The sequence below is a fragment of the Drosophila yakuba genome, unplaced genomic scaffold, assembly GCF_016746365.2.
Source record: "Drosophila yakuba strain Tai18E2 unplaced genomic scaffold, Prin_Dyak_Tai18E2_2.1 Segkk8_quiver_pilon_scaf, whole genome shotgun sequence".
In the NCBI taxonomy this organism is placed as follows: domain Eukaryota; kingdom Metazoa; phylum Arthropoda; class Insecta; order Diptera; family Drosophilidae; genus Drosophila; species Drosophila yakuba.
In genome coordinates, this window is record NW_025048828.1 from 661,342 (window position 1) to 685,879 (window position 24,538).

At 45.3% G+C, this 24,538-nt stretch overlaps 1 protein-coding gene and 1 long non-coding RNA gene across 7 annotated transcripts in view; one reads left to right on the plus strand and one right to left on the minus strand.

Moving 5' to 3' along the window:
- LOC26535568 (aminopeptidase N) overlaps nt 1-24,538 on the minus strand; it is a 254,635-nt gene that overhangs the window by 154,345 nt on the left and 75,752 nt on the right. The window lies entirely within an intron of this gene.
- Nucleotides 11,763-12,801, plus strand: LOC120322362. Its single transcript, XR_005562138.2, has 2 exons — nt 11,763-11,987; nt 12,041-12,801. It is a non-coding gene; the product is annotated as an uncharacterized LOC120322362 (long non-coding RNA).

Genomic DNA, 24,538 nt, shown 5'->3' on the forward strand with positions numbered 1-24,538 from the left:
GCATGGCACCACAAACTCTCCTCTCAAAAATATACTTTTCTAGTTTTTAGAAAGTATTCTTCCACCCATAATAGCTAATGCAACAATCTTCGGCAGCTTACGCTTGCCCAACCACTTCACCCCCTCTCCACGCTATATGGAGTAAAAAGGGGCCCCCACATAGTTACCAAGTGCACCCTGTGTTCTGCGAACAGTAACAACACCCAGCAGGGCGTAACACGCGTTACCAGACTGTTCGCTTTTCTACGACTAGCAACATCAACGTAGACGCCACTCCCCGATGACGTTAGGTGGCAGCCCCACGCGGATAAGCCGCATCTGGCCAATCACCAGATCGGTCGAAAAACTTAAAACCGATTACCGAAACAGAAACGAGAGAATTAAACATAAACGGCCCCCCAAATTCGATGACGACCATAGGCATATCAAAACGGACACGAATTGGACAATGGAACGTTAGAACTCTGAGGGAACCATCTAGATTAGCACAGTTCGAGGCGGAGATGGAAAATATGAAGAATATTGCAATAGCTGGAATCAATGAGATGAGGTGTTCTGGCAGTGGGGATACAACAACATCAAACAGCAATCTAGTCCTAAACAGTGGCAACAATGACGGCAGCAGATACGGGGTGGGGATTTATGTGCCCAAACGCATAAAAAAGACACTGCACTCCTGGGAACCCATTTCTGATAGACTCATGATAGCCAGTTTCAGATGTAGAGCTAGACATATAAACATCATATAATGCTATGCCCCGACGGAAGACGCCAAAGATGACACCAAGGACGACTTCTACACTGCCCTCACAGCAACCTCAGCAAGACGCGGCAAGGTGACATTAACATCCTCATGGGTGACTTTAATGCGAAACTAGGCCCCAACAATACCGGAATAAAATCTGTTATGGGCCAACATGACAACGGAGAGAGATTAGTGGAACTCTGCCAGCTATTCCAACTGGTTATCGGCGGCACAATATTCCCACACAAAGATGTCCACAAATATTCCTGGACATCTCTTAGTGGTAACACGCGCAACCATATCGGCCATTTGCATTAGCAGGAAATGGAGACCCTCACTACTGGACGTTCGGAACAAAAGGGGAGCATCTATAGACAGTGATCATGAGTTGGTCATTAGAGAACTTGAAATAAAGTTGAACCGCAACTACTCAAGGAACACTGATAACAGCCAACACCGACGAGCGCCCCTTTAGCGACTCCACTCTGAGGACGAGAATGACGTCCACATTGCGGGAACAACTGATCCCCCTAGAAGACCACCCATGGGAGCGCACCTGCAGACAGCTAAGGACCGCAGCTGAGCAAATAATTGAGCTGCAACAACGCGGAAGAGCAGACTGGATATCTGAAGGGACCTGAGACCTGATTAGAAGGAGGAGCAACCTGAAGCCTCTGGCGGACCAGCTCACACAGAATCGTGAAGAATATCGCGAACTGTGCAGAGCTGTGAAAAGGGCGGCCAGAGAGGACAAACGAGCGCTAGTGGATAGACTTGCGACAGACGCTGAACGAGCAGCCGGAGAGAACAACATGCGCTCGTTAAACCAGCAGATTGCACGGATTGCCGGAACCCACCACAGACGGAACCAGCCAGTCAGAGACCTAGAAGGCAACCTCTTATTCAATGATGATGCACAAATCCGGAGAAGGCGCCAACACTTCATGGGAATTAGCCACACCACATCACCAAACGTGGCTACGGGCTATAGAAGCATTGCGCCACCAAGTCGGAATACCAGGATACCCTCTACACCCCCGCATGTAAGAGAGATTGTGAATGCAATAAAAAAGCTAAAGCGCAACAGGGCAGCCGGCGAGAACAATATACCAGCCGAACTGCTTCAAGTTGACACTCAGCTGATGGCTGATACGCTGCATCCACATTTCGTACGCATATGGGAAGGCGAGACTGTACCTGACTCCTGAAAAAGCGGAATCATCGTGAAGCTCCCTATGAAAGGCGGCCTTAGCGACTGCAACAACTGGAGAAGGATAACACTACTCAGCACTAGCTATAAAATCCTAGCTACACTGCTAAACGAACGCCTCCAGGAAGAAATTGAGCCAACAATCCGAGACGAACAGGCAGGCTTCAGACCACACAGGAGCTGCGTAGATCAGGCAAACACACTACACAAGCTGTGGAATGGAGAAGGCGTTCGACTCAGTTGAAAGGGCAGCAATATGGCGATCACTTGCAAGGAAAGGACCTCATCGCTATCATTAAATCGATGTATGACGATGCCATCTTGGCGGTACTGCACAACGGGAAAACAAGTGCACCTTTCCAGACGAGCACCAGAATTCGGCAAGATGCCCTTTATCACCTCTACTCTTCAACATCGTGGTCGACGAGTTAATGAGCGAAGTATGCTCGTCCAAGCGCGGAATTACGTGGAGCCTCACCAGACACCTTGAGGACTTGGACTATGCAGACGACATCTGTCTTATCTCTCATATCTCGGCGATATACAAAGGAAGGGTGATGACCCCGTCAGGAAAGCCAGCAGCGTCGGGCATGAGATAAATATAGCAAAAACAAATGCTATGCGATTCAACCATTCCAACCAAGGAAACATCATCATACATGGGAACCCAATCGAGTCGTCCACAGTTTCCCATACCTTGGCACCATAATATCCAACAATGTAGGAGTGGATGATGATGTCCCGAGTCGTCTTGGCAAAGCCCGCTCAGCGTTTGAGGGGCTTATACCGCATTTGGAAAAACAGAGAAATAAGCCGGCGAACAAAGCTCCGGATCTGCAATGCGTATGTGAAATCCATTCTGCTATACGAAAGTGAGACATGGCTCGCAACAAATTCCTGAGAATCGTATGTGGGATATTTTGGCCAAACAGAATAGCCAACACAGAGCTATGGCGCGTTACGAGCGAGCCCCCGATACACACCCAAATAAGGGAGATGAAATGGATGTGGATAGGGCACGCTCTCAGGAGAAACCCTAGTAGCATAGTAAGGATGGCACTGGACTGGAACCCCCAAGGAAGCAGGAGGGTCGGAAAGCCAAGAGCAACATGGAGAAGAGCCGCTCAACAAGAACTTGCCCAAATAAACATCACATGGAAATATGCTAAGCAGACAGCACAAAACAGAGTTAGATGGAGGGCTCACGTAGAAGACCTAAGTTCCCGAGAGGCATAAGAAGGATTAAAAAAAAAAAAAAAAACTATCAATACTTGTATATCTTGAGAGAAAACAAAGAAATCTAAAATGAACGAAAATAGCTAAACCGCATTAAACTCAACAATGAACTGCATCAAGTTAATACAAAATTTCAATGGTATTGAAACAAATCAATTGCCAGATTTAATTACACAAATAGAAAATATCCTCCCTTTTTTGATGTTTTTGACACGACTAGAAAAAAAATTTTGTTTGGCTTTATAAAGAATAAATTTGTGGGATTATGCAGGCCAGTGATTCATAGGCATGGGTATATGACTGAGTGGGAAAGTTTTAAACATGTAATTCTGAAAAATTTCGGTGAAATAGAAGTAGAATTAATTAGTTTATTAAAAATATTTAACTTTGGTGGCAAGAATAATTAGGTTAAACTCTGAACTACGACAACGAAAAAATGCGTGTGCCCGTGTTGAATTCAATTTTTCGACTTTTTCTCTATTTAACATATGTGTTCTTAGGCCTAGCTTAACAGAGGTTGGCGAAGACGGGGCGAATTCGCAAAGAGCGAGAGAGAACTTTATTATGCTCCCGCCTTCGCCCTAAACTAACTTACACTAGACTTCAAATTTTTTCCACTTCACAATCCAACAATAAACAACAAACAATAAACAATAACCGACAATATGAGTTCCGCCAACACCGGCCCCGTTGAACGCCTCCGCGGCTTCAACAAATCGGCAGCGGCGCCAGCTTGTGGATCGCCCTCCGGAAGATGGCTCCATCACTCCTCCTAAGGTCGACGACCCTGACCTTGCCGTCCTCTGTTAAGCTAGGCCTAAGAACACATATGTTAAATAGAGAAAAAGTCGAAAAATTGAATTCAACACGAGCACACACATTTTTTCGTTGTCGTAGTTCCGAGTTTAAACAAATTATTCTTGCCACCAAAGTTAAATATTATTAATAAACTAATTAAATTCTTCATGGCTCCCCTGGGTGGACGATGTCTTAACGGATATGTTAAAATTGTGTCGATTGGAATAAACTATAGAAGAATATTATAATAAAACAAGAGAGAACGCTATAGTCGAGTTCCCCGACTATCTGATACCCGTTACTCAGCTAGTGTAAGTGCGAAGGACAGTTTTTGGCGGTTTGTGGGCGTTAGAGTGGGCGTGGCCAAAAGTTTTTTGGCAAATAGATAGAAATTTACAAGACTAATACAAAAATGAAAAAATATCAAAACATTTTTCAAAAGTGTGGGCGTGGCAGCTTTGGGCGGTTTGTGGGCGTTAGAGTGGGCGTGGCAAAAAGTTTTTTTGCAAATAGATAGAAATTTACAAGACTAATACAAAAATAAAAAAAAATTTCAAAACATTTTTCAAAAGTGTGGGAGTAGCAGCTTTGGGCGGTTTGTGGGCGTTAGAGTGGGCGTGGCAAAAAGTTCTTTTGCAAATAGATAGAAATATACAAGACCAATACAAAAATGAAAAAATATTAGAACATTTTTCAAAAGTGTGGGCGTGGCAGTTTTGGTCGGTTTGTGGGCTTTAGAGTGGGCGTGGCAGCATGATTCGACAAACTTGCGCTGCGTCTATGTCCCTGGAGTCTGAATTCCTAATCTCAACTTTCTAGCTTTTGTAGTTCCTGAGATCTCGACGTTCATACGGACGGACAGACGGACAGACGGACGGACAGACGGACATGGCCAAATCGACTCGGCTATTGATCCTGATCAAGAATATATATACTTTATATGGTCGGAAACGCTTCCTTCTGCCTGTTACATACTTTTCAACGAATCTAGTATACCCTTTTACTCTACGAGTAACGGGTATAAATATTTAATATAAATTTCGAACAATAAATTAATAATTTATAAAATTAAAAATAACCTATTTTTTTGGTTTAATAAATTTCTAATTATTGATTCGAAGGTTATTAAATTATATTGTCGGTCTGATTTGAGATAATTTGTTTCGGCCATTTATTTATTTAATTAATTTAATTTAATTAAATTAAAATGAGCCTATAACCCAAAAATAAATCTGTTCTGGAAGAGCTGAAAAGCAAGCTCCAAAATCGGGTCAGAACAATTCGCCGATTAAATGAGCGATTAGAAACGGGATCGATTCCGCTATTAAAGGAAGAATTGAAATGTCGACTAGAAAACTTAAATGATTCAATTAGTAAGGCAAATCAATTACAAGAACAGATAGAAGACATAGATTGTAGCGATGAATTTGGCGACGAGTTGGAAGAGCTTTGTATAGTGACCAAGGTAAAAATAATGTCCCTGTTGTTTGCCTTGAAGGTAGCAAGCGTCAGCGAAGCTCCGGGATCGGCTGCTGTAGCTCCAACTCGTGCGCGACTTCCGAATTTGGCATTGCCAAAATTCAGTGGGGATTATTCGGAGTTCAAAAATTTCATCAGCCTTTTCGAAACTTTGGTTCATAAAGACGCCAGCATTCCAGTTATCGAAAAATTTAACCATTTAATTTCATGTCTCTCTGGTGAAGCTTTAGGAACAGTTAAAGCTTACCAAGTCACCGGGAGCAATTACGAAAAGGCACTAGCCAGTTTAAAAAAGGTTTACGATAACGAATGCCTCATCTTTATGAATAATATATCAACATTGCCTAAAATATCGCATCAGTGCGCTTCCTCCTTGAGAAACCTTATCGATACTGTTTCTTCGATTTATGGTTCTCTGTTATCGATAGGAGATGATACAAAAATTTCGAATGCAATGTTGATATATTTGGTATTGAATAGAGTCGACCCAGGGACCAAACAAAAATGGGAGGAACAGCTCGATTATGAGACTTTGCCGCTTCGGGCCGATTTTGAAAAAATGTTAAATCGCCGATATCAGCATTTATCAGCTGAAGAATCAAGCCGAAGAAGATAAAATTGTGTCGAGCAAGCCACATAATCGTAGCTCATTCTCGTGTTCCTTCTCCAACAGCAAGTGTCAGCAAACTTGTAGCTATTGCAATGCAGCAGATCATTTGCTACAGAATTGTAGCCCGTTTGGGCGTCTCTCTGTAATGTAAAGGTTCGAGTTTGTTAAGTCTGCCTCCTTATGTATCAATTGTCTGCGAAAAGGCCATACTGTTTCGAAATGCAAAGGCAAAAAGTGTCGAGCTTGTGACCGCTCACACCATATTCTGCTTCACAGATATACAGTGCCTGAGAACAGTTTAGCGTTGCCACCCCCGCCAGAGACCATGTCTCCTACTTTTAACCAAGATCAGCCTTCAACGTCACATGTTATGCATGCCACGTCCTTGGACAGGGTGCTTTTGGCTACGTCAATCGTAAGCGTCCGTACGAAAAAACGGAGAATACGTGTTAGCCCGAGCTCTGCTGGACTCTGGGTCTCAAACGAATTTTATCACAGAAGAACTGGCGAACCGCTTACAGATTCGTAGAGAGGAGTCGTCCATCAACTTACTTGGTATTGGCGAGTCCAATTCTCAAGTCAAAAAAAGGGTACACACAGTGGTGAAGTCGCGAATAAATGGTAGTGAGTTCTCGTTCGATTTCTGGATCTTAAAGTCGATCTCCGGTTACCATCCTGATCAGTCGGAGAACGTCAGTGATTGGAAGATCCCGAAGAACCTACCATTAGCAGACCCATACAAGTCACAAAAAATTGATATGTTGATAGGAGCAGAATCATTTTTCGAATTGCTAGCTGTTGGTCAAATTAGACAAGGTCCTGACTATCCAACTCTACAAAAGACCCTACTTGGTTGGGTTGTTTCGGGCAGATACAAGTCTGCAGTCCCGAAACAAATTGTGAATAGTTTCAGTTGTAGTGAAGAATCTTTAGTATCGATTGACAGCACACTACAGAAATTTTGGTCGCTGGAGGAAATGCCAAATCCAAAGAAAATTCTGTCGCCTGAGCACAAGTTATGTGAAGACCATTATAGGAAGACTACTCAGGTATTGCCATCAGGTCGGTTTGAAGTTAGGCTGCCGTTTAAATCTGATCCAAATGGATTAGGCAACTCCTTAGAGTTTGCAAAACGGCGGTTTATGTCGCTTGAGCGAAGGTTGTCTCGAGATCCTAACTTGAAGACCATGTACTTGGAATTCATGGAAGAATATCTCGCCCTAGGTCATATGTCGCCTACAGACAAAAAAATCCCTTCCACTCCACATTATGTCATTCCCCATCAATGCGTGTTAAGTCCCCAGAGTACGTCAACAAAGTTGCGCGTCGTGTTCGATGCGTCCTGCAAAACATCGTCTCAGGTGGCCTTAAACGACATCCTGATGGTGGGGCCGACCATTCAAGAAGAGTTGTACTCCACTCTACTCCGCTTCCGGATGCACAGGTATGCCCTGACTGCCGATGTAAAAAAGATGTATCGCCAAGTAATGGTTAATGAAGCGGATAGGAAGTTTCAACTCATAGTGTGGAGGAGAGACCCCTCTGAATCCTTGAGATTATACAAGCTCAACACCGTCACAAATGGTACTGGACCAGCCCCATTTCCGGCTATTCGGTGTTTAAAGAGGTTGAGTGAATCTGCTAAATGTTCATTCCCTAGAGCTGCCGACGTGATTGGATCCGATTTTTACGTCGATGACATGTTAACTGGTGCTGCATGCGTAGAGGAGCTAAAGACAATTAAGTCTAAAGTGTCTCAGGTTCTTCAAACAGCAGGTTTTGAATTGATAAAGTGGTTTTCAAACTCACCTGAGGTCACTGCATCTGAGAGCACAGTTAAGTCGATACCTATCTCGGATTCAGAGTCAACTAAAGCGTTAGGAATATCGTGGTTGCCTAGCGAAGATGCCTTCAAGTTCAAAATTGACACTTCTGTCATTGGTCTCCGAGCGACAAAACAGAACATACTATCGGTGACATCGAAGCTGTTTGACCCCCTCGGCTTGTTAAGTCCCATTGTGATTAAAGAAAAGATCCTATTGCAGGAACTCTGGCTTAATAAGTTAGATTGGGATGAGTCAATTCCAAAGCATTTGGAAACAGCTTGGGATATGCTAAAAAGCACTCTGTCTCAACTGGATGAGATATCGATTCCTCGGTTCGTGCATACCGACCCATTGTCACCGGTACAGCTACATGCCTTTGCCGACGCCTCCATGAGAGCTTATGGAGCTTGCGTCTATATTCGTAGAAAAACTGCCGAAGGTTTTAAATTATCGTTGTTGACTTCAAAGTCAAAAGTAGCGCCGCTCAAGACCAAAACGCTCCCAAGGCTTTAGTTATGTGCCGCTCACCTTCTCGCAGATCTCTGCCATAGAATCAAACCGTTATTAAAACGAACGAATTGTATACTGGTCGGACTCTGAAGTTACTCTTCACTGGATTCGATCTCATCCATCTTCGTTGTCGACATTCGTTTCGAACAGGGTAGCGGAGATTCAAGAATGGTCAGGAGAAGCTACATGGCGGCATGTTCCCACAAAGCACAACCCAGCAGATATCGTTTCGAGAGGTTGTGACGTCGACGAGATAGGGCAGTCGATCTGGTTCACTGGCGCACCATTTCTGAAGGACGAAGAAGAAAACTGGCCCAAAAATGCGCATTTCGAGCCGGATGAGGAAGTCTTGCGTCAGGAAACTCAGACTGTGGTCGGACTGACCGCTGCTGTGCAAACTTCCGATTTGCTGGATATCATCGAGGGGTTTTCGTCACACCTCAAACTGCTTAGAGTGTTCTCTTATATGTTCCGCTTTATAAGAAAATGCAAAGACAAGAGTATAGTTTTCGAAGAAACTCTGTCACCGACTGAATATAATGAAGCGTTTCATAAGATTGTCGAAATAGTACAAAAGCACGATTATCAAGTAGAAATTGAAAAGGTTCGTAAAGGCTCCAAGGTCGGCCCAAGTCTTCAGCGATTGAACCCATTCATCCATGAGGATACAGGCACTTGGTGTTGTGTTGGGGGCGACTAGCCAACGCTCCTATATCATATGATGCCATATGATTTCCCTTGCTGTTGACGAAACGCTCGCAGTTTGTGCAGAGCTACGTCCGGCATTTGCACCATTCCAATTTTCATGTCGGCCCTCGAGCACTTGTGAGCATCCTACGACAGCGTATTTGGACCGTAAACGATCATGAACTCTGCAGTCAGACAGTTCGATCATGTGTGCGCTGCTTCAAATGCAAGCCTCGACTGATGACACAAATTATGGGAAATCTACCCGCAGATAGACTCCGTGCTCTCCGCCCATTTGCGATATGTGGCGTTGATTTTTGTGGCCCTGTCTATACGACATTAGAAATTCGAGGAAGGCCCCCGTATAAGTCCTACGTTGCCTTATTTGTTTGTTTTGCGTCCAAGGCGGTTCACTTAGAAATTGTCTCAGATCTAAGTACTGATTCTTTTCTATTGGCTTTTCAAAGATTCATTGGTCGACGAGGATGTCCGCAGACGATGCATTGCGACAACGCGACGAACTTCGTCGGAGCGAGTCGCCACTTCCTGGCTCTTCGCGATCGGATCGAGGAGCAGGCGGACGCAATTCGCGAGTTCGCATCAAAAAGCGGATGCGAATTTGCGTTCACACTCCCTCGGGCTCCGCACATGGGCGGACTATGGGAGGCAGGTGTGAAAACTGCAAAGCACCTACACCTACGATCGGTGGGCAGCGCACTCCTAAACGCCGAAGAGCTGGCAACAGTCCTCGTCGGGATCGAGGCCACGATGAACTCGCGTCCCCTCGGAGCGCTCAGCCAGGACCCACGCGACGGAGAGGCGCTAACTCCCGGGTACCTGGTGACAGGCGGGCCGCTCATCGCAGCACCAGCACTCCGGACCCCGGACCAGGCGGGTCTCAGTTGCTTGCGGCGATGGCGGCTTGTCTCGTCAGTCAGGCAAACGTTCTGGCGGCGATGGTCCCGGGAATATGTCCTGGGCCTTCAGGTTCGGGGCAAGTGGCACGAGGAGAAGGCCAACGTCGAGGAGGGCCAACTCGTCGTCGTGGCAGAGGACAACCTGCTGCCCCAACAGTGGCTCCTGGGAAGGATCGTCGCGACGCACGCAGGAGAGGACGGCAAGGTCAGGGTCGTCGACCTTAGGAGGAGTGATGGAGCCATCTTCCGCATGGCGATCCACAAGCTGGCGCCGCTGCCGATTGGTTGAAGCCGTGGAGGCGTTCAACAGGGCCGGTGTTGGCGGAACTCATATTGTCGTTCGTTTATATTGTTTGTTGTTTATTGAAGTAGAAACAAGAGAGAACGCTATAGTCGAGTTCCCCGACTATCTGATACCCGTTACTCAGCTAGTGTAAGTGCGAAGGACAGTTTTTGGCGGTTTGTGGGCGTTAGAGTGGGCGTGGCAAAAAGTGTTTTGGCAAATCGATAGAAATTTACAAGACTAATACAAAAATGAAAAAATATCAAAACATTTTTCAAAAGTGTGGGCGTGGCAGCTTTGGGCGGTTTGTGGGCCTTAGAGTGGGCGTGGCAAAAAGTTTTTCTGCAAATAGATAGAAATTTACAAGACTAATACAAAAATGAAAAAATATCAAAACATTTTTCAAAAGTGTGGGCGTGGCAGCTTTGGGCGGTTTGTGGGCGTTAGAGTGGGCGTGGCAAAAAGTTTTTTTGCAAATCGATAGAAATATACAAGACCAATACAAAAATGAAAAAATATTAAAACATTTTTCAAAAATGTGGGCGTCGCAGTTTTGGACGGTTTGTGGGCGTTAGAGTGGGCGTGGCAGCATGATTCGACAAACTTGCGCTGCGTCTATGTCCCTGGAGCCTGTATGCCTAATCTCAACTTTCTAGCTTTTGTAGTTCCTGAGATCTCGACGTTCATACGGACAGACAGACGGACAGACGGACGGACGGACAGACGGACGGACAGACGGACATGGCCAAATCGACTCGGCTATTGATCCTGATCAAGAATATATATACTTTATATGGTCGGAAACGCTTCCTTCTGCCTGTTACATACTTTTCAACGAATCTAGTATACCCTTTTACTTTACGAGTAACGGGTATAATTAATGAAATTTCGAATAGGGTACACAAACGGATACTGATCCATAACGGCACAACATACACCACATTAGAAGTGAACCGAAGCACTCCGCGTTTTCAGAGAAAACTTGCCTGAACCTACCAAAAGGTTAATATTCGCGAGAAACCAACAATCCGTAGAGGATGCCTATAAAATCATTGAAGATGCTCGGCATCAAAGCTACACATTATACGGACCAATTCGAAGAAATATTAGGTACAATAAACCCAACAGAGAAACCCAGAAACCCAAAATTCAGTGTAATAAATGAGAATTTTTGTCACCCGAAGTGGAAAACAGACATTGACATAGAAGTGAAAGCAATGGAAAACAAAATTAAAATAGGAAAATTACGCAGGTTTCCATGTTTCCAAGAATTTGAAGCTGAAGGTTATATTTGTGAATTTTGACACCTATTTCGATGGTCTAATTGGCTGTAACATACTTAATGACATGAATCGATATGACATAATATCGATTACTCAAACAAAAAGATTCAACTCAATAATGTTTATCTAGATCTTTTGGTTCAGGAAAACCACTCTGACATTGGCATAAACAACTTAATTCCAATGAACTTAATTTGTCCACAGACCAGATCCTTAATAAACAAGCTTATACAAAAATTCGAACATATTTTTTATAAAGAAGGCCAAGAACTAAGTTTTACAAGAGAAATCAAACACTGGATTATAACAAAGAATTATCTTCCCATTTATTCAAAAACATAAAAGTAGCCAGAAATTTACAAAGACGAAGTTAACAGGCAAAAAGCAGACATGTTAGATCAAGGTATTATAAAACACTCTAAAAGCCCATATAATAGTCCTTTGTGGGTTGTTCAGAAGAAAATGGACCAGTCAAATAAGCAAAAGTGGCGGCTCGTCGTAGACTACCGTAAACTTAATAAAGAAACCATCGTAGATCGATTCCCGATGCCAAATATAGATGAAATTTTCGATAAATTGGGTGACTGTAAAAGTTTTTCAACTTTAGACCATGCAAAAGGTTTCTATCAGATAGAAATGGACAATAAAGGCGTACACAAAACAGCCTTTTCAACAACCAGTGACCACGACGAGTTCCTTCGTTTGCCTTTTGAACTACGGAACGCACCTATACCGGACAATTTTGCATTGCTTATATGGATGACATCCTTATATTTTCTAAGAATATACAAGAACACGTCAATCATCTAAGCTGTATTTCAGCTGCCTATCTAAGGCAAATTTAAAACTCCAATCAGACAAATGCGAGTTTGCCAGAGAGGAGATTGAATTTCTCGGGCACACACAATTCAGAAGGTCTTAAGCCAAGTCAGAAGAAAATTGATGCAATTTGCAAGATAAATTTACCGACAAACCAAAAACAAATTAAAAGTTTTCTAGGCATCACAGGTTATTAGAGGCGCTACATAAAAGACTACTCCAAAATTGCCCAACCTTTAATAAAATATTTAAAGAAAAATTCTAAAACAAACACGCATGATCAAGAATACATAAAAGCTTTTTAAAAACTGAAAATCCTAATAACAAGCGATCCAATTCACGATAGTTACGGACGCAAGTAATAAAGTAATTTCTTATGCTAGTCGTTCAATTAAAAATCATGAACTCAATTAAAATCGAAATACAAATTATAGAAGCGGAAAGCAATTTAAGTACCTTCAAAATTTTGCATAACAAGAAAGTAAGACATATATTTAAATCAAGCAGAAACGCGGAAAATATGCTTAAGTTCATGCTAGAGAAACTGCCAGAAAAAGGCTTAGTTGTAATACTTTGTGAAAATTTAAGTTTATTGGTAAAATTTTAAGAAATTTATAGGCAGTATTTTTCAAGTAATAAAAATTTAAGAATTCTAAAGTCAGGAAAATTGTTAGAAGACGTTGAAGATTTTAATTAGTTTATTAAAAATATTGAACTTTGGCGGCAAGAATAATTAGGTTTAATTTCGGAACTACGACAACGAAAAAATGCGTGTGCTCGTGTTGAATTCAATTTTTCGACTTCATCTCTATTTAACATATGTGTTCTTAGGCCTCGCTTAACAGAGGTTGGCGAAGACGAGGCGAATTCGCAAAGAGCGAGAGAGAAGTATATTATGCTCCCGCCTTCGCCCTAAACTAACTTACACTAGACTTCAAATTTTTTCTACTTCACATGCCAACAATAAACAACAAACAATAAACAGTGAGGCAGCCGGTTGTCCTCTGCCACGACGACGAGTTGGCCCTCCTCGACGTTGGCTTTCTCCTCGTGCCACTTGCCCCGAACCTAAAGGCCCAGGACATATTCCCGGGACCATCGCCGCCAGAACGTTTGCCTGACTGACGAGACAAGCCGCCATCGCCGCAAGCAACTGAGACCCGCCTGGTCCGGGGTCCGGAGTGCTGGTGCTGCGATGAGCGGCCCGCCTATCACCAGGTACCCGGGAGTTAGCGCCTCTCCGTCGCGTGGGTCCTGGCTGAGCGCTCCGAGGGGACGCGAGTTCATCGTGGCCTCGATCCCGACGAGGACTGTTGCCAGCTCTTCGGCGTTTAGGAGTGCGCTGCCCACCGATCGTAGGTGTAGGTGCTTTGCAGTTTTCACACCTGCCTCCCATAGTCCGCCCATGTGCGGAGCCCGAGGGAGTGTGAACGCAAATTCGCATCCGCTTTTTGATGCGAACTCGCGAATTGCGTCCGCCTGCTCCTCGATCCGATCGCGAAGAGCCAGGAAGTGGCGACTCGCTCCGACGAAGTTCGTCGCGTTGTCGCAATGCATCGTCTGCGGACATCCTCGTCGACCAATGAATCTTTGAAAAGCCAATAGAAAAGAATCAGTACTTAGATCTGAGACAATTTCTAAGTGAACCGCCTTGGACGCAAAACAAACAAATAAGGCAACGTAGGACTTATACGGGGGCCTTCCTCGAATTTCTAATGTCGTATAGACAGGGCCACAAAAATCAACGCCACATATCGCAAATGGGCGGAGAGCACGGAGTCTATCTGCGGGTAGATTTCCCATAATTTGTGTCATCAGTCGAGGCTTGCATTTGAAGCAGCGCACACATGATCGAACTGTCTGACTGCAGAGTTCATGATCGTTTACGGTCCAAATACGCTGTCGTAGGATGCTCACAAGTGCTCGAGGGCCGACATGAAAATTGGAATGGTGCAAATGCCGGACGTAGCTCTGCACAAACTGCGAGCGTTTCGTCAACAGCAAGGGAAATCATATGGCATCATATGATATAGGAGCGTTGGCTAGTCGCCCCCCAACACAACACCAAGTGCCTGTATCCTCATGGATGAATGGGTTCAATCGCTGAAGACTTGGGCCGACCTTGGAGCCTTTACGAACCTTTTCAATTTCTACTTGATACTCGTGCTTTTGTACTATTTCGACAATCTTATGAAACGCTTCATTATATTCAGTCGGTGACAGAGTTTCTTCGAAAACTATACTCTTGTCTTTGCATTTTCTTATAAAGCGGAACATATAAGAGAACACTCTAAGCAGTTTGAGGTGTGACGAAAACCCCTCGATGACATCCAGCAAATCGGAAGTTTGCACAGCAGCGGTCAGTCCGACCACAGTCTGAGTTTCCTGACGCAAGACTTCCTCATCCGGCTCGAAATGCGCATTTTTGGGCCAGTTTTCTTCTTCGTCCTTCAGAAATGGTGGGCCAGTGAACCAGATCGACTGCCCTATCTCGTCGACGTCACAACCTCTTGAAACGATATCTGCTGGGTTGTGCTTTGTGGGAACATGCCGCCATGTATCTTCTCCTGACCATTCTTGAATCTCCGCTACCCTGTTCGAAACGAATGTCGACAACGAAGATGGATGAGATCGAATCCAGTAAAGAGTAACTTCAGAGTCCGACCAGTATACAATTCGTTCGTTTTAATAACGGTTTGATTCTATGGCAGAGATCTGCAAGAAGGTGAGCGGCACATAACTAAAGCCTTGGGAGCGTTTTGGTCTTGAGCGGCGCTACTTTTGACTTTGAAGTCAACAACGATAATTTAAAACCTTCGGCAGTTTTTCTACGAATATAGACGCAAGCTCCATAAGCTCTCATGGAGGCGTCGGCAAAGGCATGTAGCTGTACCGGTGACAATGGGTCGGTATGCACGAACCGAGGAATCGATATCTCATCCAGTTGAGACAGAGTGCTTTTTAGCATATCCCAAGCTGTTTCCAAATGCTTTGGAATTGACTCATCCCAATCTAACTTATTAAACCAGAGTTCCTGCAATAGGATCTTTCCTTTAATCACAATGGGACTTAACAAGCCGAGAGGGTCAAACAGCTTCGATGTCACCGATAGTATGTTCTGTTTTGTCGCTCGGAGACCAATGACAGAAGTGTCAATTTTGAACTTGAAGGCATCTTCGCTAGGCAACCACGATATTCCTAACGCTTTAGTTGACTCTGAATCCGAGATAGGTATCGACTTAACTGTGCTCTCAGATGCAGTGACCTCAGGTGAGTTTGAAAACCACTTTATCAATTCAAAACCTGCTGTTTGAAGAACCTGAGACACTTTAGACTTAATTGTCTTTAGCTCCTCTACGCATGCAGCACCAGTTAACATGTCATCGACGTAAAAATCGGATCCAATCACGTCGGCAGCTCTAGGGAATGAACATTTAGCAGATTCACTCAACCTCTTTAAACACCGAATAGCCGGAAATGGGGCTGGTCCAGTACCATTTGTGACGGTGTTGAGCTTGTATAATCTCAAGGATTCAGAGGGGTCTCTCCTCCACACTATGAGTTGAAACTTCCTATCCGCTTCATTAACCATTACTTGGCGATACATCTTTTTTACATCGGCAGTCAGGGCATACCTGTGCATCCGGAAGCGGAGTAGAGTGGAGTACAACTCTTCTTGAATGGTCGGCCCCACCATCAGGATGTCGTTTAAGGCCACCTGAGACGATGTTTTGCAGGACGCATCGAACACGACGCGCAACTTTGTTGACGTACTCTGGGGATTTAACACGCATTGATGGGGAATGACATAATGTGGAGTGGAAGGTATTTTTTGTCTGTAGGCGACATATGACCTAGGGCGAGATATTCTTCCATGAATTCCAAGTACATGGTCTTCAAGTTAGGATCTCGAGACAAACTTCGCTCAAGCGACAAAAACCGCCGTTTTGCAAACTCTAAGGAGTTGCCTAATCCATTTGGATCAGATTTAAACGGCAGCCTAACTTCAAACCGACCTGATGGCAATACCTGAGTAGTCTTCCTATAATGGTCTTCACATAACTTGTGCTAACTTGGCATTTCCTCCAGCGACCAAAATTTCTGTAGTGTGCTGTCAATCGATACTAAAGATTCTTCACTACAACTGAAACTATTCACAACTTGTTTCGGGACTGCAGACTTGTATCTGCCCGAAACAACCCAACCAAGTAGGGTCTTTTGTAGAGTTGGATAGTCAGGACCTTGTCTAATTTGACCAACAGCTAGCAATTCGAAAAATGATTCTGCTCCTATCAACATATCAATTTTTTGTGACTTGTAGAAATATGGGTCTGCTAATGGTAGGTTCTTCGGGATCTTCCAATCACTGACGTTCTCCGACTGATCAGGATGGTAACCGGAGATCGACTTTAAGATCCAGAAATCGAACGAGAACTCACTACCATTTATTCGCGACTTCACCACTGTGTGTACCCTTTTTTTGACTTGAGAATTGGACTCGCCAATACCAAGTAAGTTGATGGACGACTCCTCTCTACGAATCTGTAAGCGGTTCGCCAGTTCTTCTGTGATAAAATTCGTTTGAGACCCAGAGTCCAGCAGAGCTCGGGCTAACACGTATTCTCCGTTTTTTCGTACGGACGCTTACGATTGACGTAGCCAAAATCACCCTGTCCAAGGACGTGGCATGCATAACATGTGACGTGGAAGGCTGATCTTGGTTAAAAGTAGGAGACATGGTCTCTGGCGGGGGTGGCAACGCTAAACTGTTCTCAGGCACTGTATATCTGTGAAGCAGAATATGGTGTGAGCGGTCACAAGCTCGACACTTTTTGCCTTTGCATTTCGAAACAGTATGGCCTTTTCGCAGACAATTGATACATAAGGAGGCAGACTTAACAAACTCGAACCTTTACATTACAGAGAGACGCCCAAACGGGCTACAATTCTGTAGCAAATGATCTGCTGCATTGCAATAGCTACAAGATTGCTGACACTTGCTGTTGGAGAAGGAACACGAGAATGAGCTACGATTATGTGGCTTGCTCGACACAATTTTATCTTCTTCGGCTTGATTCTTCAGCTGATAAATGCTGATATCGGCGATTTAACATTTTTTCAAAATCGGCCCGAAGCGGCAAAGTCTCATAATCGAGCTGTTCCTCCCATTTTTGTTTGGTCCCTGGGTCGACTCTATTCAATACCAAATATATCAACATTGCATTCGAAATTTTTGTATCATCTGTGAGGAGTCTTAAAACTCCCCACAAATCCGGGTGTAGGAGATCGGCATAGCAACAGCGAAGACGGCTGGAATGCGAGAGGAGCCAAGGGCGGTCAGGTCGAACGGTAAATAATGGACCTTGGACCCCGGCAAAGCGGAGAGACCGTGAATTAACGGTACCGCGCTGGACCTTGGACTCGAACCCGCCAAGGGCGTAGAGGTCATACGGTAACGGTGCGGACTTTGGACAGGCACAAAGAGGACGCACCGTGAACTAACGGGACGTGTTTGGACCTTGTACCCGAGCGAGCCGTGTGCAAAACGGGAAATAACGGGATTCCCGCAGCCGATATAAGGGACGGCGCCGGCGCGGCTCGGAACAGTCAGTCAGTTAAACACGCGTAGGTCATACGCGCAAGCGCAGAGTACGGGCGCGAGGCGCTCTGTCCGGACACGGGCGTGCGATCAGACGGTCGGAAGTGCCACACAAGGACAGTCAAGGAAGAAGTACGCGAGGGCCGTACAGCCAGACAGTCAAGAAGAAGTACGCGAGGGCCTTACAGCCGGACAGTCAAGAAGAAGTACGCGAGGGCCCTACAGCCATACGGAAAGCGAAGAAGTACGCGAAGAGTCGATACCGAGTGACAGTGAAACGACAGGAACACAAGTGCGTCAAGCGGGCATCCAGAGTGGATCGCCGCACGTGAAGATCAGCGAAGGACGAGCGAACACAAGGACCTAGCGTGGTCAGAAAGGGACAGTGGAGTCAGTGGTCGCAACGGTGGTTCGGAGGGAAGCGCTAGCTTAGCTCGTGGACGATACACCCTGCCCCATAACATCCTAAGCCCCGGTCGAGCCCGCAGGATATCCTTCGGCGAGGACCTAGCGTAGTCAGAAAGGGACAGTGGAGTCAGTGGTCGCAACGGTGGTTCGGAGGGGAGCGCTAGCTCAACTCGTGGACGATACACCCTGCCCCATAACATCCTAAGCCCCAGGCGAGCCGGTACGGATCCCCGTCGGCAGCGACGCAGGCGTACGACGGAAGGACGACGAGGGAGCAACGACGTGCATCCAGCGGCGAGGATCACCGAATCCTGGTCAACAAGTGACGATAAATAAGAGTGGTTAAATCTGAGAATCTGTCTTCTTCTTGGTCGGGCAATCACACAAATCATAAATTTGGTGGGACGAACAAACAAAATCTCTGAGCTAGCCGTTGCATTTCGTAGCGAGCCGAAATAAGAAAAACAGTTCGTTACATCTGGCGCCCAACGTGATTGTCCTGGCCAAAAGAACAGAGGGGAAGATGGTAAAATCGTGGAAGGAGACCGGCGTGGAAATCCTGGTCAAGGAGCCTACAAGGAGGAGGAGGAGCCTTGGGTTGAAGACACCTGAAGCACGGGGTTTGGAGGCAGAGCTGAAGGACAGTCTCTCAGAAGAGGAAGGGGGAAGACGATACAGGGTATCGTAACGCCCAACCGACGTTCAGAAGGAGGAGTTCAAGCGCGGGGCGGAGGCCAGGAGAAGCAGCTCGCAACGACACGCGCAACAAGCGACAGCCGGGAGTTGCGGGAGACCGGCTCTGGGGAACAGCCCGGAGCGAGATGGAGTAGGGATTCCGGTTCCTATCTCCAGCTTCGGGCGTCACCCCTGGTGTCGCGACTCCATCCCCGGACGAGGGAGTCCGTATGCCGAGAGCCAGGATGGCATCATCGTGGTAGAGACGACGGTGGAGGAGGAGGCTTTCTTAGCGAATCGTCGAGCATCGCTTCCGAGGTAATCAACGTGTGGATTGGCACACAGGAGGATGCCGCAGGCGCGGAAGCGAGGGGGGCACGTGCTGCCGCAGGATGGTCTCCAGTGCGCTTGGAGTCCAGGGTCAGCAGCCCCGGAACAAGAAGGGACGTACCAGCGGTGGTCCCCAACATCAGGATGCAAGGATGACACCATAAAGCTTCTTTGGATGAAAACAAACCAAGTCAGCTGTGGGCATCAAAACACTGGAGAAAATCGGGATGGGGGCGCTACGATAATAGCGGTCGATCGATAGTGAGATCGATAGGGAACAAAAATACTGGATATTAAATTGATTTTCAACACGCTGCCACACTATTGGCAGCAATCGGCACGACATCGGAACATCGGAACAGGAAGTGGCAACGCCGGTCGCCAATATCGATAACTCGATCGCGCAATCAGCGATGGGACAATATCGGTAGGAATCGGAGGTGGCAACGCCGGTCGCCAACATCGATAAGTCGATCATGGTGAGTATCGGTGGAGTTGCCAGAGATGCGAAGCGAGGAAGAGGCGGCAAGTTTAAATGCGGAGCTGGTGACGAGAAGCGGATGGCAACAGATACAGGAGGCTGGAGAAGGGCGCAAAGATCAAGATGCCGAGTCGAGACGTCGAACGACAGGGTCTACTAGGCTGAGGCTGCCGGGCTGAGATCAAGGAGGCGCAGGTCGACGTGAGGAGAATGGAACGGTGAGGATCAAGATGCCACGTCAAGATGCTCGAATACGCTGAGACGTAAGGCTGCGATCAGGAAGGCGCAAGGAGGTTCAAGATGCCAAGTCAAGACGCTGAACGACGGGGTCTAATAAGCTGCGACTGCCAGGCTGAGAACAAAGGGTGCAGGGTCGACGAGAGGTGATTGAGGAAGTTGCCCATGCAAGGAGACACCGAAGCAGAGGACCGCCGGAAGCAGCATTCTTTTGAAATCTTCCGAAGAAAGGGGGAGATGTGAGGAGTCTTAAAACTCCCCACAAATCCGGGTGTAGGAGATCGGCATAGCAACAGCGAAGACGGCTGGAATGCGAGAGGAGCCAAGGGCGGTCAGGTCGAACGGTAAATAATGGACCTTGGACCCCGGCAAAGCGGAGAGACCGTGAATTAACGGTACCGCGCTGGACCTTGGACTCGAACCCGCCAAGGGCGTAGAGGTCATACGGTAACGGTGCGGACTTTGGACAGGCACAAAGAGGACGCACCGTGAACTAACGGGACGTGTTTGGACCTTGTACCCGAGCGAGCCGTGTGCAAAACGGGAAATAACGGGATTCCCGCAGCCGATATAAGGGACGGCGCCGGCGCGGCTCGGGACAGTCAGTCAGTTAAACACGCGTAGGTCATACGCGCAAGCGCAGAGTACGGGCGCGAGGCGCTCTGTCCGGACACGGGCGTGCGATCAGACGGTCGGAAGTGCCACACAAGGACAGTCAAGGAAGAAGTACGCGAGGGCCGTACAGCCAGACAGTCAAGAAGAAGTACGCGAGGGCCTTACAGCCGGACAGTCAAGAAGAAGTACGCGAGGGCCCTACAGCCATACGGAAAGCGAAGAAGTACGCGAAGAGTCGATACCGAGTGACAGTGAAACGACAGGAACACAAGTGCGTCAAGCGGGCATCCAGAGTGGATCGCCGCACGTGAAGATCAGCGAAGGACGAGCGAACACAAGGACCTAGCGTGGTCAGAAAGGGACAGTGGAGTCAGTGGTCGCAACGGTGGTTCGGAGGGAAGCGCTAGCTTAACTCGTGGACGATACACCCTGCCCCATAACATCCTAAGCCCCGGTCGAGCCCGCAGGATATCCTTCGGCGAGGACCTAGCGTAGTCAGAAAGGGGCAGTGGAGTCAGTGGTCGCAACGGTGGTTCGGAGGGGAGCGCTAGCTCAACTCGTGGACGATACACCCTGCCCCATAACATCCTAAGCCCCAGGCGAGCCGGTACGGATCCCCGTCGGCAGCGACGCAGGCGTACGACGGAAGGACGACGAGGGAGCAACGACGTGCATCCAGCGGCGAGGATCACCGAATCCTGGTCAACAAGTGACGATAAATAAGAGTGGTTAAATCTGAGAATCTGTCTTCTTCTTGGTCGGGCAATCACACAAATCATAAATTTGGTGGGACGAACAAACAAAATCTCTGAGCTAGCCGTTGCATTTCGTAGCGAGCCGAAATAAGAAAAACAGTTCGTTACACATCTCCTATCGATAACAGAGAACCATAAATCGAAGAAACAGTATCGATAAGGTTTCTCAAGGAGGAAGCGCACTGATGCGATATTTTAGGCAATGTTGATATATTATTCATAAAGATGAGGCATTCGTTATCGTAAACCTTTTTTAAACTGGCTAGTGCCTTTTCGTAATTGCTCCCGGTGACTTGGTAAGCTTTAACTGTTCCTAAAGCTTCACCAGAGAGACATGAAATTAAATGGTTAAATTTTTCGATAACTGGAATGCTGGCGTCTTTATGAACCAAAGTTTCGAAAAGGCTGATGAAATTTTTGAACTCCGAATAATCCCCACTGAATTTTGGCAATGCCAAATTCGGAAGTCGCGCACGAGTTGGAGCTACAGCAGCCGATCCCGGAGCTTCGCTGACGCTTGCTACCTTCAAGGCAAACAACAGGGACATTATTTTTACCTTGGTCACTATACAAAGCTCTTCCAACTCGTCGCCAAATTCATCGCTACAATCTATGTCTTCTATCTGTTCTTGTAATTGATTTGCCTTACTAATTGAATCATTTAAGTTTTCTAGTCGACATTTCAATTCTTCCTTTAATAGCGGAATCGATCCCGTTTCTAATCGCTCATTTAATCGGCGAATTGTTCTGACCCGATTTTGGAGCTTGCTTTTCAGCTCTTCCAGAACAGATTTATTTTTGGGTTATAGGCTCATTTTAAATTAATTAAATTAAATTAATTAAATAAATAAATGGCCGAAACAAATTATCTCAAATCAGACCGACAATATAATTTAATAACCTTCGAATCAATAATTAGAAATTTATTAAACCAAAAAAATAGGTTATTTTTAATTTTATAAATTATTAATTTATTGTTCGAAATTTATATTAAATATTTATACCCGTTCCTCGTAGAGTAAAAGGGTATACTAGATTCGTTGAAAAGTATGTAACAGGCAGAAGGAAGCGTTTCCGACCATATAAAGTATATATATTCTTGATCAGGATCAATAGCCGAGTCGATCTGGCCATGTCCGTCTGTCCGTCCGTCTGTCCGTCCGTATGAACGTCGAGATCTCAGGAACTACAAAGGCTAGAAAGTTGAGATTAGGAATGCAGACTCCAGGGACATAGACGCAGCGCATGTTTGTCGAATCGGGCTGCCACGCCCATTTTAACGCCCACAAACCGACCAAAACTGCCACGCCCACACTTTTGAAAAATGTTCTAATATTTTTTCATTTTTGTATTGGTCTTGTAAATTTCTATCGATTTGCAAAAAAACTTTTTGCCACGCCCACTCTAACGCCCACAAACCGCCCAAAGCTGCCACGCCCACACATTTGAAAAATGTTTTGATATTTTTTCATTTTTGTATTAGTCTTGTAAATTTCTATCTATTTGCCAAAAAACTTTTGGCCACGCCCACTCTAACGCCCACAAACCGCCAAAAACTGTCCTTCGCACTTACACTAGCTGAGTAACGGGTATCAGATAGTCGGGGAACTCGACTATAGCGTTCTCTCTTGTTTTCTAATGAGAACAACGAAAACAAATTATTTAAATTGAAATTCAAGTCACGCAGTATCAATTGATAGTGGGTGCGAAATGACGCCGAAAAGGGTATACCCGCTGAATACAGGGTAGAGCGTCACTTGACGGTCCGCTAATCTAAGCGCGCCAACGAAAAAGGGCCAAACAACAACAACGCAGGTAGCGGTGCAAAAGCGAAGCGAAAACGAAAGGTTCACCGCTGCAGCTGCTAGTATATAAGGCTGTCTGTGTATTAGTGCGCAAGCTTGGTGTTGGCGGAACTCATATTGTCGGTCGTTTTTATTGTTTGTTGTTTATTGAAGTAGAAAAAATTTGAAGTCTAGTGTAAGTTAGTTTAGGGCATTTTTTTCTATGCTAATTTTAAGCTAATTATTCTTGCCACCAAAATTAAATATTTTTAATAAACTAATTAAAATCTTCATGGCACCCCCGAGTGGACTAGATAATTAGTTAAACAAAAGGCAACATTTAATTAAAGTGACAGTGACACATATATAATATATAATAAAAGTGCAACATATAAAATTGTTCTTTGTTTTTTTTGTGAGTGCAAATATATAAAAATATTGTTGCCCGCGACGCGCTACTGTGTTTAAACAATAAATATTTCTTAAACATATTCCGTGTCGGTCGCGAAATACCCTGCTTCCGGAAGCACCGCCACCACCGAGGGAACTTTTAAGGAAAGTGGCCGCTAAAATTAGCATTCGGAAATCACAGGTATTTGTGCAAAAAATTGAAAGCTAGAGTTGTAGACAAATTTAATGTTTATTGTCTTGTGCTGGAATATTGCACCTCGCTTTCAGTTCTTGGCACATATGTATCAATATAGTAGAGCTAGATTGCATGCAAATTATTCAATTTATTGAATAAATTTATAAAATAAATACACATACATATATTGAATCGCTTTGGACGCAACATTTATTTATTATTTTGTACTGTATTATTGCAATCACTGTCGCCCCCATTTCCCCTCTCGTTCGTTGAAACTCGCATTAATAGTTGGGAAGTTAATCAAAGCTTGCGCACTAATACACAGACAGCCTTATATACTAGCAGCTGCAGCGGTGAACTTTTCGTTTTCGTTTCGCTTTTGCACCGCTACCTGCGTTGTTGTTGTTCGGCCCTTTTCGTTGGCGCGCTTAGATTAGCGGACCGCCAAGTGACGCTCTACCCTGTATTCTGCGGGTATACCCTTTTCGGCGTCATTTCGTACCCACTATTAATTGATACTGCGTGACTTGAATTTCAATTTAAATAATTTGTTTTCGTTGTACTCATCAGAAAAATATTAAATATACATTTTGAACAATAAATTAATAATTTATGAAATTAAAAATAACCTATTTTTTTGGTTTAATAAACTTCTTATTATT